This window comes from Lithobates pipiens, unplaced genomic scaffold, assembly GCF_037356315.1.
Source record: "Lithobates pipiens isolate NorthernLeopardFrog02 unplaced genomic scaffold, aLitPip1_a1.2 Scaffold_16, whole genome shotgun sequence".
NCBI classification, from domain to species: Eukaryota; Metazoa; Chordata; class Amphibia; order Anura; family Ranidae; genus Lithobates; species Lithobates pipiens.
Window position 1 is genome coordinate 419,703,101 of NW_027507748.1, and position 16,812 is coordinate 419,719,912.

Genomic DNA, 16,812 nt, shown 5'->3' on the forward strand with positions numbered 1-16,812 from the left:
ATAAACTAAAGGCAAATCAGTTTTTTCTTTAGCGTTTGATAGAGTGTTGATGGATTAGAACACCTGTCAGGTTTTATTTCTCTCTGTGCCCCCATTAGGGAGATTCACCCTATCTATTTGTCCTGTTTACTATTATCATTGAAAGTGAAAGTAAAAGAAAGTCCCAAATTTGGGTTGTCCCCAGAAAAGTAAGCGAGGGTAACCTTCCAATGGGGACACTAGTTCTGGTGAATTCCCTTAATTTGCAGGGATCTCCTCTCACTTCCTGTTTGACTATATGACAGTAAAGGGAAATCTCCATAATGGGACACAGATGGAGAAGAAAAAATTTGACCCCGGGGTTATAACCCTCCCTTACTCTATCTAAAATGAAAAAAAAAAGTTTTGCCTATATGTTCTACTTAAGGCTGGGTACACACTATTGCAAATTGTATGAGGGTGACGGCTCTCAATGGAGCTGGCTCACACCTCTCTGGAGCGGCTGTGGTGTGAGTTGCACAGGAGCTCTGTCTGTCCTAAGCCCCATACACACTATCAGATTATCTTCTGAGTTGTTCCTTCAGATTTACCAAAACCATGTAGTAGAAGGGCCTGCGTGATTGCATACACATTGAAACTCCTAAGGTTTGTCCTCATATTATATGGTTTTGGTAAATCTGAAGGAAAAACTCAGCAGAAAATCTGATAGTGTGTATGGGGCTTTATGGTCCTTTTCAGGTCCGAATTCAGCCAAAGATTTGGACCGAAATCGGACCTGAAATGGTGAATGGGGGCACACCAAACCCCTGCTGTGAGCCGCTCTGTACTCCGATTTGAACCCTGCCTTAAAGTATATGCTGTGACCATAGAAATTACATTACATATTATCATATTATGTTAAGCGGCCCTTTTTAGTGTTGAAAATATTTTTTTATTGAAACATGTCAAGTAAAAACAATAAAACAGTAACCATCATGAGGCAAATGCAAGCAGGAACAGTAACAGGAGTACATTTACGGGGGGGCGGTTAATGACTATCGGCCACAGCCGGTCCCAGATGGGAAGCTTGGAGAGTAGGGAAGACGGCCTGCTCTCCGATCCATGAGGCCACAGTAGTGAAAAATACTCATGGGTTACTACATGAGACAATATTTAATCAATAACATAAAGAAGATAGAAAGAGAGAGAGAGGAGGAAAGGGAGGAGAGGAGCAAAATAAAGAGGAACAAAGTGGTAGAGGGGAAAGCTAGATAGCAAGAGGAGAGGAGAGGGGAGGTAAGGGGGGGAGGGGGAAGGGGCATGGGGAAGGGGGGTAGGGAAGAGAGAGCCCACCATGTCCTTATGCGTTCAAGATTTGGTTCTTTAAAGCGTCAGAGGAGGAGAAGCGGAGCCAGATCGACCATTGAGATATCAATTTGGTGTAAGTGTCATTGTCCAGTGCCAACATCTCCTCCATTCTCATGGTGTCATTCATAATCAATACCCACCGTGACAATGGGGGAGTATTCGTCTTCTTCCAATAAGCAGGTATCAGTTGTCTAGCAGAGGACATAAAAAAGCAGAGCAATCTCTGTCTCTGCGATTTAATAGACCCGGGCAGTATGGAGAGTAATGCGATTTTCGGAGAGATAGGAACCGGAACATCAGCTAAGAGATTATAACATTCAAAAACCTGCGTCCAGAAGGGGCGGATCCTCTCACAGTCCCACCAGACATGCATATAAGTTCCGACTGAAGCTTCACAGCGCCAGCAGGTGGCTGGTGTAGACGGGAAGATTTTGTGTAAAGTAGCAGGGTCTCTGTACCATCTGGACTATAGCTTGTAGTTCTTTTCTTGAGAGTAGCAGGAGATGGTAGATTTATGTGTGAAATGAAAAGAGGTTTGCCATTCCGGCACAGAGATGTCTTCACCCAAATCCGCAGACCACAGCCTAGTGTAATGTGGGAGTTGATCATGTGCTAAAGTCTGCAGTAGGTTATATAAGGAGGATAGTAGGTGTTTGGGAGTGTCTGGGAGCGAGCACAGTTCCTCGAAGTTGGTGAGCTTGCGATGTATTTGAGAGGAGGAGTGTAGGCGTTTGGTAAACGTGGACACATGTAGGGTCGTGAGCCAATCTCCGGAGTCTGCCGCGGGGACCGAGGTCGCCTGAGAAGGATGCACAAATGTGCGAGCTTGCGGCCACTCCGTACGCTTAAAGGGTCCTAGGGAGGCTGCCCCCGTACTTTGTGGTAAGGCAGGATGGTCAAAGAGGGACATCAGGGGGCCCGGATCAGAGGAAAGGGTGGTGTTTAGCCCTGTCATATACCACAGCTTCAAGGAGGCCAAGGTCAGTGGGGATAAGGAGGTCATACGAGAGTAGTCTTGTTTGTATCCCCATAGAAGAGCTCGGAGATCTACAGGAGAAAGGTCTTGTTTAACGGACACCGAGGCCTTGCAAGGAGGACGGGGGAACCATTCTATGATGCGGGACATATGAGCAGCTGTATGGTAGGTCTCAAAGTCAGGGAGGCCCGTTCCTCCCATAGTCTTCGGGAGTGTAAGCAGTTTAAATTTAACTCTGGGGAGGCCCCTGTTCCACATGAATCTGATAGCTAGCGAGCGTAGGGAGATAAAAAAGGATTTGGGGACGTGGATGGGGAATCGTTTGAAATAAATACAGGAACTTGGGTAGAGTGTCCATCTTTAGGATATTAATCCTTCCGAACCAGGGCAAAGGAGATCCCCCCCACTCCTCAAGGTCCTTCCGTATACGGTTGAGCAGGGGAATATAATTCAGGGAAAACGAATCAGCTAGGTTGGAGGGTATAATGACCCCTAGGTAAGAGATCCCCTTGGTTTGCCATTTAAATGAAAAGTTGGACTTTAGAAGGGACAGCGTGGAGGGGGTGAGGGATATGTTGAGGGCTTCTGTCTTAGAGATGTTGATCTTAAAGTTACTATGGATACCAAAACTTTGAAATTCTCTGAGTAGGGATGGTAGGGAGATGTGTGGATTCTGAATATACACAAGGAGGTCATCAGCATACAGGGAGAGTTTGTGATGTGCAGACAGAGTTTGAATACCGAGGATGGAGGGGTTTTGTCGTATGGCACAGGCTAAATGTTCAATGATGATGACAAAGAGGAGGGGGGACAGGGGGCAGCCCTGTCGGGTGCCGTTTGCAATATCAAAGGGGGCTGATGTGGTTCCGTTGACCAGGACCGCAGCTGAGGGTCGTGAATATAGGGACATAACTTTAGAGATGAAGGGAGCTCCGAGACCAAGTTGTTCTAGAGACAGCTGTAGAAACCTCCAACTGACCCTATCGAAGGCCTTTTCAGGGGTCGAAAGATAAGAGGCAAGCTCTTAGGTTTTTACGTTGGATCAGGGAAATAAGATGTATCGTCTTGGTGGTGTTGTCCCTTGCCTCCCTGCCAGGGACAAACCCCACTTCATTATGAATAATTTTAGGCAGTAGAGGGGACAGACGGGTAGCTAGAACTTTTGCGAATAGCTTAATATCTATGTTGAGCAGGGAGATGGGCCGATAGCTACTGCATTGGGATGGGTCCTTGCCCGGTTTAGGGAAAATAGAGATGTTAGCAGATAAAGAGTCCTTGGAAGGGAGGTTAGAGCTGTCTACCGAATTAAAGGCTTTTGTCAGAAGGGGTGCAAGTTGGGGGGCAAAAATTTTGTAAAACCGGGGTGTAAAGCCGTCAGGGCCCGGACATTTTCCCACTTTAAGGGCTTTGATAGCCTGTAAAAATTCAGAGGTAATTAGGGGCTCATCCAAGGCTGTCGCGTCCACATTGTCAATATTAGGTAGGGCGGTCTCCAAAATATAAGCTTGCGTGGGGTCAGAAGATGGGAGGGACCTATCTGGAGGGGTTGCATGCGGAAGGTTAGAAAGCTGTGAGTAGTATTGCCTGAAGGATGCAGATATCCCAGAGGTGTTAAATGTTTTTGTATGGTCCGATTGAACGATGAAGGGGATAGAATGTCGCGGGGGTCTAGGGTGGATAACCCTAGCCAGGTGTTTACCACATTTATTTGCCAGGGAGTAGAAATGGTTCCGCGCTTTATCCCTGGCAATCAGGGAGTGCGCGTCTAGGAGCTGGAGTAGGTCCCTGCGGGCGTTGGAAAGCTGAACAAAAACAGCAGGATCCAGATCCTTTTTGTGAAGGGGTTCGAGGTCCACAATGGTAGTAAGGAGTCTGCGTATGTCATGGGCTCGGGCCTTTTTAAGGCGAGAACCGTGTTGTATAAGGGTACCCCGGAGCACACATTTGAGTGTGTCCCATGGGTTCATAGGGGAGGTAGTGTCAGCGGAATGGTCACCTATAAAATCTTTAATGGCTTTAGAGACATCCGCCATACACACGGAGTCCCGCAGCAGGTTGTCATTAAGTCTCCAGCTCGCTCCCCGGCGGGTAGCAGGGGGGCGGACCAGAGTCAGGTAGAGGGGGGCATGGTCGGACCACAGAAAGTTACTGATCGACGTTTGGAGAGGCGTGTCTAGTAGTGATTGTGATATGAGAAAGTGGTCCAATCTACTGTAGGAGTTGTGTGCAATTGAGAAGTAACTGTAATCCCTTTCCGTGGGATGCTGGATTCGCCAGGCATCCACCAGATGGGATGAATGTAAAAGTGATTTAATGCGTGTCAAGGTGGAATAAGGAACGGAAGACTTACCCGAGGATGTGTCTGCGGATGGGGAGAGGGCAATATTGAGATCACCGCCAATAATGAAAGCTGACCCTCCAAAGGAGGATAGTCTGGTGAGGACCGAGGAGAGGAACCGAGCCTGACCCACGTTCGGCATGTAGATGTTAGCCACTGTGAAAAGAAAATCATTTAGTTTCAGTTTCAGAAACATATAGCGACCCGAGTCATCTATGAGAGAGTCTAGAACCTCCGGGTTAAAAGATTTATGAAAGGCAACAGATACCCCTTTAGATTTGGCCTGAGGATTAACACTGTGAAACCATTGCGAGTAATACCTATTGCGCAGGGCTGGAATAGCTCCCGCGCGAAAGTGTGTTTCTTGAAGCAGCAGAATTTTCGCACGCTTCTTGTGAAAATGGTAGAGTGTCTGGCTCCGCTTCTCAGGCGTGTTGAAACCTCTACAATTAAAGGAGGCAAAGGTTATGGAACCGTCACTAGCCATGGGGGGGTCGTAGGGGGGAGCTCAGAATCAGCATGATAAGTGTCACCATGGGCGAACCCTGTTGGGGTAGGGAACGGGAATAGAGGTAGGGCAGGGGGGGCAGGGGGAGAGGCAAAGGGTGTAAGGGTACAGGCAGAGAGAAGACGGAGGGAAGAAAAAAAGGTAAGAAGAGAAAGAAAAGACAGTATAACAACCTTGTATAGGGAGTAGCAAGAATTATAGGCATTGTCACCCGCTCCCGGTAAAATAAACAGGGGTACATGGAATACAATAGCTGTAAACCAATCAATCGTGGGAGACAGGCCCAAGAGGTCATGTAAAAAAAAGTAGTGAGTAAGACAAAAACAAAAACAAAAAAGGCCACTAGGTGGCTCCAAAAAGTAAGCAGCATGTAGAAAAAAAGCCTATCATAAAGGCAAAAATCGGTGCCCCCCACAGTGATCATGGGAACACCGTGGGGCGCACAGCAAAAAATAAAAATAGGAAAAACAAACAAAAAAACCCGTAAGGGGGGGGGGGGGGGGAAGGGCGCGGAGCAGAATCACCGAGCCGGGCAGCTCCCAGCACCCCGGCCCCACGGGTAAACCGGGTTCAGTTGCGACCTAAAAAGCAAACCAAATAACATAACAACGAAAATTATCTTAGCGGTCATCAGTAAATGCGTTAGTAAACCGGCATGTAATAGAGACATCTATGAGGCATAGGGGAAAGGATATGTAACAGGCCCCAGGGAGGAGACAGACCAAACATAGCAACAACTGTTAAGTATGGCAAGGGCAACCCAGGGGGGGCTTCTGCAGATAGTGGGGTGCAGGGACAAGTCCTGAGATCATTCCATGAACGGGCAAAAAAAGGCATAACAGAGCACCCCAACTGTAAGGATATGGGGGGATGCACAGCAACAGAGGGCATAAGAAATATACAAAAAACCTGCAAACAAAAGGGTTAATCAGCAGCAAAGCTATTTGACCCGTTCGGGTCCAAGCACATCACGGGGGAGGACCCCAGAGGTGGAGAGAGAAAACAGGCCCGGGTGGGCCCACAGGATCAGGTCAGTCGTTGGGGTCCTGAGGCAGCGGAGATTGAGGGGTGCGCCTGCGACCCTGCTTCTGCCACTGCGAGGTGTAGGGTAGACCAGGGGTGGTCGGAGCAAATGGCCAATCGGGCAACGTGACTTGAGGCAGTTCAAGCGTACTGAGAAATGTAGGCAAGTCCCCCAATGTACGAAATATGGCGGTTTTACCCGCGTGGTGCACTCGAAGATGGAACGGAAAACGCCATTGGTACTTGATCTGCCTCGCTTGTAGGAGTTGCGTGAGGGGTCTCAGGGATTTCCGCATTGCTAGTGTTTGGCGGGAGAGATCAGGAAGGAGCATGATAGGCGTTTCGTTGAATAGAATCGACTGCTGAGTGCTGGCGGCCCTCATAATGTCCTCCTTTATTTTGTAGAAATGGACACGGCACAGAGTGTCACGGAGGAAGGAGGGGTCAGGGGTGCGGGGGCCCGACGTGCGGTGTACCCGATCCAGTTCAATCGGGTCATCTTTGGGGCATTGAAGTATTTGGTTAAAGATAGCCGTCACAGCAGCAGGTAGATTCTTGGGGTCAACCGACTCGGGAATCCCCCGTATACGTATGTTGTTGCGGCGACTGTGGTTTTCAAGGTCGTCTTGTTGGTATGAGAGCTGCTGGAGTAGGACAGTGTGGGTATTAAGGATCCGATCATGTGATTGTACAGTGTCCCGCAGGCCATCTACTGTTGTATCCACATCATCAAAGCGTACCTCCACATCTTTTCTCAGATCAGAGATCTCTTTCCGATACGTTTCCTCGATCCTATGCACACAGCGTTCAAAGTCAGCTTTAGTAGGCAGAGATCTCATGTAACTGTGCAGGGATCTGATCTGCGATTCCATGTCCCATCCATCTCCCGATCCCAGGGAGGCATTAGAACGGCTTCTGGTAAGCCTGGGGGAGAGGGCAGAGTCCTCAGAGTGTGAGAGCTGGCTGTGGGGATGCACCTGAGATTGCAGGGCTGATTCAGAGCGCGCCGGGGATGGAGGGGCCGGCGTCCCTTTAGATGCTGATTGATGCTGTGAGGACAACCTGCCATGGCCAAAATAATCATCCAGGTCCCCTCCTGGGTGACGGCCATTGCCGCCCTTGCGTGCTTTGAGCTTGTCTTTCCCCATGGAGCTACGTTTGGTCCGGTTTACTGTCCGAAATGAGGGCCGTGGGGCCGGGGGAGCCGGGAGCTGAGTGTAGGTCCGACCTACCTCTCCATATGTCAGGTCAGGCCCTTATAAGTGAAAGTCTAGATCATTTAGGAGGGGTTTGCATGCGGTAAGATGCGGTCATGCGGTTACAATCATGAGATAGTTCAAGATGAAAGCCACCGCAGTAATTCTGGGAGGTATTTTGGCTTATTATCTGAGAGGATTGAAAGGCCATCCAGGTAAAAGCAATGTAAAGTTGTCAGTCCCCTGCTGCGTTAAGGTGAATGAGTACACATTGATAGCCAGAGCAGAGTCTGTAATCAGAGGGAGTATGAGGCTGCAGGGGATGCTTGTAGCAAGGATGTCTGCCTGAAATAGTGGGCCAGGAGAGCAGGCCGGGTGTTACAAACAAACGTGGGTGGAGGACCGCAGGTAGATGTTGATAAAGCAAGTCTCCGTGAGAGGGGGGTGGGAAGGCAATCAGGCCAGCGCAAGGAGGCAAACCGCGGCCGCAATTGTAGGAGACCCCGGGGATCCTGAGGCCTCAGTAGGCCGCACTATGCCGGAGCCGGTTGCGGGCTCCCCAAGGACCGCGGAAGTCCGAAACTGCCCCAAATGAGACCTTGGCAAGGGGGGAGATGACAGGAGGGGACCGATGGCAGCCCCTTACCTCTCCCGCCGGCGTGGTTTCGGCGTCCTCAGGCGATCCCGGAGGCCAAAGATGGCGGCGGCCGGCGGAGGATTCAGCGGCAGGTCCAGGCGGCTTGGAGCCTCAGTGCTGGGAGATAGGTGTCCAGATCCCCGTGGCGGCACAGTGCGGTCCAGGTAGGGCAGTTTTGGAAGCAGATTGCGTGCGGTGGTGGGCGGATGGTGATGGATAGCGCCGTGAACGGCTGGAGCTCCTCAGCTACACGTCCGCCGCCATTCGCGTCAGGCCACGCCCCCCTAAGCGGCCCTTTTTAAATTATGTGACACACTACAATGCATGTCCACTTGTCCAGGCAGACAAAGACTTTTCTTACCTTTTATATGTAAAAGTCCTCTTTTCCTCTGCGCCCACCTTAATCCACTTTTGAAAGCACTACCATATTAAGACTAAAACTGAATAGATAGATACAAAGGCAAAAACAAAGTGATGATGAAATGATTTTTTTTTTAATGTGAGGAGAATACATACCAAAATTACACTTCATGTCAGCATTTTGCTATCCCTGTACAGCAGAACTCAGATGGGGGGAGGGAAAAGCAGCACAATGAGCCATACTGTTAGGCTGCCGTCCAAGGAATAGGCTGATAACAGGAAAGAGCAGAGTGACAGGGAGATTAATTCATCAGTGCCTTGACTCTCCATTGATTGTCCAATTACATGCTAGGAGTTGGGAGGAGGTGGTCCATTGCAGTGTGTCAATGCTCTTACGGTGTAGCACCCATTAATGTGCAGTATTAATGCAGGCTATTCATTATGAATGGGCTGCTAATGAACCATAAGAGATGGACAAATGCATATGATTCTTTTTTTACCAAGGCAAAACACAACTATAGGTATACAGTGAGTTGGGATGCTATTTGTTTTCAGTTTGTTAGTTTATCTAAATGTGCTAGCGCATCCAGCACTACCCTCTCCCAGACTGACAATGCTGCTGTCCAAAGGTGTCTCTGTTTCTTATTCATCCAGAGTGGGGATCCTCTAATACAGGAGGTACGTTACTGGGCAGATCACCAGGTAAAAACAAATAGCAAAATAGCCAAAAAAATGAATGCAACAACCACATTTAATGACTGGTAAGTTGTTATGTACGGTATTAATTATATCGTTGCTTTTGGGTTTAATGCCGCTTTGACCATACTATAACCGATTGTTATTTGCAAAGTTAAAGTGATTTTAGAGTTTTGGCATTTTTTTTTTACATTGAAACAATAAACATGTTACATTTACCTGCTCTGTGCAATAGTTTTGCACAGAGCAACCCAGATCTTCCTCTTCTCCGCCCCCCCTGCTGGCGCTCCTGACCCTTCCCTCCTGCTGAGTGCAAGCAGCTTGCTATGAGGGCACCCGAGCAGGCTCACTTCCGAGCCGTGGTTCTGAATTTCCATTCACACACAGAGTTGTGGCTCGATCCCACTCCTCTCTCTCACTGGCTGTGATGGCCATTGGCTCCCACTGCTGTCTCAGCCAATGAGGAGGGAGAGTACACAGAGAGCTGAGGCTCTCATGCACAGCACTCAAGGAAGATCAAGGCTCAGGTAAGTATTAGAGGGGCTGCTACACAGAAGTTTTTTACCTTATTGCATAGAATGCTTTAAGGTAAAAAAGCCTTTACAACCATTTTAAAGTGGTGTTAAAGATAAAACCAAAAATTTTAAATTTTGCAGTTCACCAGACATTACATGTGGTGGCTGCATTTGTTTTCCTTTTATTTTGGCTTATTTTCCCCTCTGTTTTCACCTGATGATCTGGTCAATAACACACCTCCTGAATTAGAGTTGAAGAACCAACAGAGATACCTTTGGACAGCAGCATTGCCAGTTTGAGGGAGAGAAGTGTTGGATACACTAGCAGATTTAGATACAGTAACAAATTGAAACCAAACTCCAGCTAACACTTCATAAGCAGTTACAGCAAACAGTTTTTTTTCCTTTTGGGATAAAGTTTTTACATGAATAAATAAAAGCTGATCATTTTAAGCACCCCTTTCACCACTCTGGTATATAGTTTGTTCCATCCCCGAAACTGCTACTTCTGCACGTAAGCTTGTACTTTTGAAAAGCAACAAACTTACTGGCTAGATCACCAGGTGAAAATAAATTAAAGAAAGCCTAAAAAAGAAAACGAATGGAGCCATCACATGTAAAGATTGGTGGGCTGCAATATAATAAATATTTTCTTTTGGGATTAATACTGCTTTAAGATGGAGTTCTGCCTGCCTCCAAAAATCTAAAATCAGCAGCTACACATAATGTAGCTATTAGGACACTAACCTGTCCTGGAATCCAGTGATGTCGGTACCCCACCCGATGTTTTCACAGCTGGGTCCCTTCTGTGCATGCGCGAAGCGCGCTGCACTTTCTGAATGGCCCGAACTTCTGAAGTACCTCGCTGCGGCAAGGTTCGATGAAAGTGGGGAAGGGTACCTGGCTCCCCCTCTCCCGGAAGGTGCCAAATGCACCGGAGGGAGGAGGAATAAGATAAGAGGAAGTTCCACTTTTGGGCGGAACTCTGCTTTAAGCTGCTTTGTTTCAAAGTGGTGACCAAAGGTGGCATTGCTTTGTCTCAGTATGACTTATGAAACAATATTGATAGATATTTATACTAATTGATTTTTTATTTTCGGAAATTTCACTTTGCTGCTATGTTTGTTGGCATCTAAACTTGCTCATTATGGATCTTAGACAATTGTCCCATTTTATTTAGATCATAAGTTATATAGATTTAACCCATGCTGCATCACCTAAAAGCATCTGGTTATACCGGTATGTGGTTTTTATACCCACACTGTGACATAAATGTTATGCCTTAGCTGTGTAAACTAGTTATATATATATATCCATTATCTAAAAATCTCTGATTATTGTTTTGTAGCTGACTTTGAACCTCCCGTGTCCGCCCCAAAGGGTGGTCAAAACCTGGCTTGGCAGGGACTACCCGAATTCCAAATGCCTTGTGATATCTGCATGGTGGTGAGCTGCATACTTGGCGTTTTTACCCTTTTCCCCCCTGTAACTGATTGTAAAATAATACATCAAATATCTTGAAATATGTTCTTTTTGTTAAGTAATTTGTGATAAATTTCGTTTTAGACAAACAAGGTCTCCTGAAGAAGCGACAGAATAGTCGCGAAACTAGTAGAGAAACCAAAGACCGTATTGGACACATAATACTGTCGTAACAGATTTTGTCTATGTTATAGCTATAATATGTATTTATTTATGTTTGTATAAATTTTCCTTTTTCGGAAAAAAAACTTTTTATAATTAATAATAAATATTTGTATTTTTATATAAACTTGGTATCAAGACAGTCCATCATTCTGTTGGGTGACTTCAAGGCAAATCATGGTTATGATGTTCCATGTATGAATTCCTTTTGTCTCTCCCCAAAAAAATCTCTTCTGTAGTTAATATATAAGGATGAGGATACCATATACTTTTTTTCTCTGTAAATCAGGCACAACAGTATAACTATCTTTGCAGGGTGGATAACACACCCAGGACTATTTTTGTCCGGTTTTTTTTTTTCCGGCATTTTTTGGTGCCTTATATGTGTTTTTATAAACTAATTGGCAACTAGTGAGCTATAAACCCTCACATACATTTAAATTCACCAAACGTGATATTATTAAATAGAATTTTCCTTTTTATCCCCTCCCCCCTTCCCCCCTTTTCTTCGTGGTGGTGTCGAGGTCGGTAGCTTTTTCTTGAGCTCACAAGACCAGCAGAGTGATGGACATGTTAGGTTCTGATTGGTCGGATTTTATGCTATCCATTAAAACAGGCTGTTTAACGAATTATAAAATTGAGGATGAAACTAAAATGTTCTTAGAAAGGATGTTTGGCCTGCTCAAGAAGAAGTCACATCTGCATTGGCATACACAGTATTTCGAACAATATATTAGGGAAGAAATCTGCCCACTAGGCCTTCGGATTCAAATTTTTCCGACTATTAAAGATCCCTCTCTTGAATTCAAAAAGGATTGGGAAAACATATTAACTAAATGTAGCCTGGAATTAATGACTAAATTAACGATACAATACCATGCAGATATGGCTTCTTTAGATGGGGAGATCGAACGCCTTACTGAACAATTTCCTAAAATTATGGAATCACCCATCTTTAGGGAAAAATGGAAAGAGGTCAGGGAACGTATAGAAACATTAAACAAGGAGATTATTGTCAAAAAGCAAGGCAAGTTTGTTCAAGACAAACTTGCCTTTTCTGAAGGCTATGCCTACAAATGGGGTAATAAATTGATAAGAAGAAAATTTCCACGGACACGAGCACCTAAAGAAACACTTGTTACCACAGACTATACTGAATCTGATTCCTCAATCTCATCTCTTTCTTCACAGGTCACCTCACTTAACGTGAATTCACGCGTACCGGGTCCCCCCCGTAAGAGATCACTCACTGGTGGAGACCATCCAGCGAAGGACTCCAAAAAAGGCAAGAAAACGGGTAAAACCGTTAAAACAACTTCACCAGCGCACTTAGACTCACAAGGTCAAAGCACTAGTACACAAATATCCACCTTGCATAATATTATCCCGAAAATATTGCATACTAATACACAGGCCCCACTTCCAAACCCTAGTGTTTTTTTTCCACCGGCCACACCCGATCCACACCGACGAGGGAGTCTAGATGCATTCATGCTAAGGACCCCTCTACCTCACTAGATGTAAACCATTCTAAGATTAATCCTCAGATGGATAACCTAAACATTGTCAATCTTACTCCCTACCCCTTGACTTATGATGAAAAATCAGTCCTTCAATTGGGGCTTGGGTTCAGTCCTTCTGAACCCATAAACGTTTATGAAACGATCAAAGATATATACCCCTTTGCCCGGAATTTAACTTACAAATTCATGTATGATAAAGACATACGAAATCTAAATTTAGAAAAAGAACTAGCAGAAAGAACTAAGGACTACTCCATGCAAGAATTCAGAGCCCTACGCGATCTCATGTTATTATATGATGAGGGACAGGTCGAAGTTGAGGCAACCTCAGAGGCTTCATCGACCCCTGCACCCGCGCTCCAACTTCTAACTGAAAGCACCCAGCCACAAAAAACATCTTTAAATTAAGTTCGCGAGCATTTCCCGACCTTATGACATGCCCCACGATTTGGGCTTTTTTGACTGTAGTAATTAAATCACTGAAAAAACAGGATTGGCCTGATACTCATGTTAATTTAAATTACAAACAAAAACAGGCACTACAAAAGTTACAAAAAAACCCTGATATTATTATAAAAAAATCAGACAAAGGGGGCAATTTAATCATAATGACTCACCAGCAGTATCAATCAATGTGCCAAAAAATTTTAAGGAATCAGGCATGGTATACTCCATTAAATTTTTCAAAAGTCGAAACTTTTACAATCGAGTTCAGATCCCTGGTTACAGGGGCATATGAAAAAGGGTTGATAGATGGTGAAACACTGAAATATATAAACACAGCCAAACCTCGTATGCCTACATTTTACGCACTCCCAAAAATACATAAGGATGAAAAAAATCCCCCGGGGCGTCCAATAGTCTCGGGAATGGGTTCTTTAACAGAGAATGCAAGTAGGCTAGTTGATTCGTATTTGATTCCTCACGTCACAAGTCTACCTTCATACATAAAAGACACTACTGATCTTCTGCGACACCTTGAGGATGTGCAGGTCCCTCCGGATGCCCTCCTCGTGGCGCTAGATGTTGAGGCTTTATACTCCAGCATCCCCCACGAGCAGGGCGTCCGGATGGCCAGCACTTTCCTCAAAAAACAAGGCCATACAACCTGGCCTCTAAACGACTTCATATTGCATCTTTTAGATTTCATCCTGAGTAAAAATTTCTTTACATTTATGGACCAAATTTATTTGCAAACTCAGGGAGTGGCGATGGGGACAGCTTGCGCACCCTCCTATGCAAATTTATACTTAGGGGGTTGGGAGCGATCAGTGTTCACCGATGAATCTTTACAAATTTATCTTGATTGCATCCTTCTTTGGTATAGATTCATAGATGACCTTCTAATTGTCTGGACAGGTACTGTCCAGGCATTAGAAGAATTTGTCAAAAGATTAAACGTAAACACGTTTAACTTAAAATTTACATATACATATCATTTAACCAAAATTGCCTTTTTGGATCTTAATATCATTAAAGACAACTCTGGAAAACGAATCACTGACCTTTACCGTAAGCCATCATCTGGAAATACTTTATTACATGCTAAAAGTTTGCATCCCCGCCCCCTAATACGTAGCATACCATACGCCCAATACCTACGAACAAGAAGAAACTGTACCACAGACCAAAATTTTATTTTTCAAGCAAAGAATTTACAGGAGCGTCTCCTCAATAGAGGTTACTCACGATCTAATTTGAGAAAAGCATTCAACAAAGCTTACGGGGGCACACGAGAATCTCTACTTTATGGCCCCCCCAGGCCAGCCCACCCCTCCACAGTTAAGATTATCACAAAATACTCTGCACATCAAAATACCCTTAGAAATATCTTAGCGCAACATTGGCACCTCCTAACGGACCATCACACTTTGAATAAGTATATTAGACAAACTCCGGAATTGGTTTTTAAAAGAGCGGCTTCCCTTGGGGACAAACTCACCAGAAGCCATTATCAAACCCCCGTATCAAATCGGCAAGGTCCCCGTGGCACTCACCCTTGCGGTGGCTGCCCTCGGTGTCCCTGGATTTCAGAGGGAACTACCTATAATCTCCCAAACGGAGAAGTTTTTATTCCACCCTTTCATGCCAGTTGTTGTCTATATAATGGTGTGTACCTGCGGGGCATTTTACGTAGGTAAAACCATTAGGGAGTTCCGCCAACGTATAGGAGACCACCTTTATTATTCATCGGGCGGCAAGCTCACTGCAGTTGGTCGCCATATAGGTATTCATCATCGGTACCAGCCCCAAGTGGTCAAATTCTTTGTCCTCGAAGTAATTCGCGAGGACACCCACGGTGGGGATTGGGATAGAGAAATTTTAAAATGAGAAACCCTATGGATAGAACGTCTAGATGCCCTGGTTCCGCCAGGCTTGAATGAAACAAAAACATATAAGTACTTTCTCAAATGAAAAAAATCTATCATATGGGCATTTCTGTCTCTTCTTTCCCCTCCCCCCCCCCCTTTTTCTCCCTCTCCCCCCCTTTTTTCTCCCTTTCCCCCCCTTTTTCCCCCCTTTCCCCCCCCTTTTTTCTTCCTCCCTCCCTCTCCTTTCCTTTTTTGTTCCCCTTGTAATTTCCCCCCCCCCCTTTCCCCCCCCCCCTTTTTTTCTCCTCTTTTTTCTCCTCGTTCTCCTTCCCCCCTCCCTCCTCCTCCCTTCTCCCCCCCCTTTTTTCTCTTTCCCTTTTCCCCCCTTCTTTTCTTCCTTTTCTTTTTCTTTCCCCCCCCCCTATTTTTCTTGTTCTTTTGTCTATCATTTGTTTCCCCTTATTTATCTTGGCCCTTCAGTCTGTCTGGTATCCGGAGAGCTCGACTCATTGCTTCCTTTCTCTGACACCACCGCGAATTTCTGGTGCTAGTCAACAATGTATCATATGGACAAATTGTCCGTTTTGTCTTAGCACCTTAATCTAGTCTATTTATTTAATTATGATTTTGTATTATCTCTCCACAGATAAGCTTAACGTAATGGTGAGAATTGCATATATAACAATATGTAAAAAACTTTGCCAATGTAATAGCTGCAAAGCTTTTCCTTTCTGTTTACCTTCTATATTTATTTATTTGTATTGCAAAACGAGGTGTGCGATACTCAAGCCATGTGATATTAAGGCATAGAATGGAGTATGGGAGGAGACTCCCAGGGGCGGGCACGCGCCTCTCCGGCGGCCCTGTAAGGCCCCCACTTGTGGGCGGCACCAGGTCCGCTTTAGCAATGAGTCACCGAGGGTTTCCATGATGACTCTAGCTGATGCGCGTCGCCACGGTTTGGCGCATGCGCAGTAGGAGCGGCGGACCCGGCGACGTCATAGCTCAGCGCCTGCGCCGGGCCTCTGACGCCGCCGGGTTGGAGGTTAAAGGTGCACCATTATGGCGCTCCTTCACAGCAGGCAGAATGAAGGACGTAGGGCCTCCAGGCCAGAACTGTCGTTTGGACTCAAGAGCCGCAGGAGGGACATTGCCGATTGGTATGAGCTCCCTTATACACTCTGCACCTTAGAGTCATATCTATATAATATATGTTTATCTGGCTGATTGAATCATATATATCTTTACTAGGCTAACACTGCACATCTACGATAGACTGGGCAAAGATCTGGATCCCCTGCTTTACCTGATATAGGCACATTGTCCACCGTGTACCAGATCTAATATAAGTACACCTTTCCCGGTTTTCTTGGTACACCAATATTTGTACCTGGGCCTCGGCGTTATTGAATTGCTGCACTTTTACCCATGCTGCATCACCTAAAAGCATCTGGTTATACCGGTATGTGGTTTTTATACCCACACTGTGACATAAATGTTATGCCTTAGCTGTGTAAACTAGTTATATATATATATCCATTATCTAAAAATCTCTGATTATTGTTTTGTAGCTGACTTTGAACCTCCCGTGTCTGCCCCAAAGGGTGGTCAAAACCTGGCTTGGCAGGGACTACCCGAATTCCAAATGCCTTGTGATATCTGCATGGTGGTGAGCTGCATACTTGGCGTTTTTACCCTTTTCCCCCCTCTAACTGATTGTAAAATAATACATCAAATATCTTGAAATATGTTCTTTTT